The following is a 1,960-nucleotide window of genomic DNA, read 5'->3' on the forward strand; positions in this document are numbered from 1 at the left end:
GGGGGGGGACACTGTTCAGTGATTTGTAGACATACATGAGTATTTTGAACTGGATTAAAAAGTGAACTGGTAACCAGTGCAGTGAGGCCAAAACTGGTGTAATGTGCTCTCTTTTGCCTGTACTGGTTAAAAATGGGGCTGCTGCATTCTGGACCAGTTGTAGTCGTGCAATGGAGGTCTGACTGATACCAAACAGGAGTGAATTGCAGTAATCAAGCCTAGATGTAATGAATGCATGTGTTACTGTCTCCAGGTTCTTTTTGGACAATATGGGCTTCAGTTTAGACAGCCGCCTCAGTTGGAAGAAGCATGATTTAACAATCATGTTTACATGATTGTTAAGTTTCAGGGAAGGGTCCATTATCACTCCCAGATTAGTGACTCTTTGTTTTTCTGACAGGGTTAGAGCGGAAAGGCCGATACATTCTTCAGCTATAGCCCTGGCTCAAATGAAGGCCTCAATATTTGTGTATGATCTATTCAGTTTTATGATTTGCTTTGACAGAAAATAACATTTCTTGTTACCAAAAATTGGTTTGTCACTTACTATTGCTGCTGTTAAGTGTGCAGAGGGAAGATCACAGTGTTCTCTTGTAAATTGTTCAACAAAATTAGCCTGAGGTTCCCACACACGTTAAGTGGAACAAGAATCCCAGAGTGTTTGATTCATCGTTCTTAATGCTGAGGATGTGTCGGTGCTTGAGTCTGACTAAACTGCTTCAACTTCATCTTAACATGGACTTTCTTTGACAAACAGCTTCTCTTCCTGCATCAGGACTCAAGCTTCTTTGTAGCCCTGACAAGAAGTCTTCGTTTGGATGGAAATCTATTTCCTGTTTGTCCTCGCTCCAAGAGCTAATAGAGGCTCGTTCTTAGTTGTTTGTTGACAACAAATATAAAGCGTTTCATAGACTGCCTGTGGAGCGACTTCTTCTTCCTTTCATAACCATCTTCATCAGCACATGTCAGAACGTGAGCCCAGCCTCTTCTCCACTCGTCACACTTACCTTCAGGTTGGGGAGGACGACATCAAATCAAGCGTTTGGGGTCATATTCCACAGAAACATGATGTGTAACTGTAGCTCTTGTGTACTTTTGATGTATATGAGCATTTTCTCATGAATAAATTGCTGTTCAACCTTAAACTTAAGTTGCAAGCCAAGTTTTCCCATCATGTAATGCTGGAGGGAACAAGTGGAGAAAGTCTTTTCCTTCTGATTGTAGCGATAAAATCTGTGAAGTTGTTCTTTTGAGCTGGATTTAAAGACGGCATTACCACGCACTCATAACAAAAATGTTGGCTGTTAATATTGAACGTACACAAACGTATGGGTGGTTGAAGCATCCGTGTGGAAGTCGGGCGTGCCTGATGTGGACCCAACTAGTCTGCACCTGCAGACACGTTTCTCCTGTGAGCTTTGTAATTGTGAAACTTGTGCGAGTGGAATTTATCGCCGGGCTCAGACACCTGCGAATAAATCACCAACGTTTTGATCCACACAAACTGTACTCCGTTGAAGCGGTGTTGGGAAACAAGAAGTGGTTGAGGAGCTTCTCTCTCCCCACTTTCTTTTGTCTTCTCAAACAGCTGAACAGAGCGGCATCATTCCCAGTTGTGTTGACTTTCCCAGCAAATTACCCCATGATTAGTTTTGTGCAACCTAAAAACCCACAAAAGAACTCGACTGCTATAAAACATGTTGCTGTTGACAGGAACTTGAAGAACAAGCACTTTTACTGTCTGTTGGTCCGACAGCTGCCTAAAAATGCACTGTTGAAACTTTATCCACATTGATTTTGTTTTTCCAGTTGCCTATAATCATTTTTATTTATTTGTTTTTTTCAAAGATTTCAGTTTAATATTGCAAACAACTTCACAACATACAAAATGAATAATATGAACCCAGAAACATGTCAATGACTATATATATGCTCTTTAAATATATCTTATTCTCTGGTG

This window comes from Nematolebias whitei, chromosome 2, assembly GCF_014905685.2.
Source record: "Nematolebias whitei isolate Nwh7 chromosome 2, NemWhi1, whole genome shotgun sequence".
Taxonomy (NCBI): Eukaryota; Metazoa; Chordata; class Actinopteri; order Cyprinodontiformes; family Rivulidae; genus Nematolebias; species Nematolebias whitei.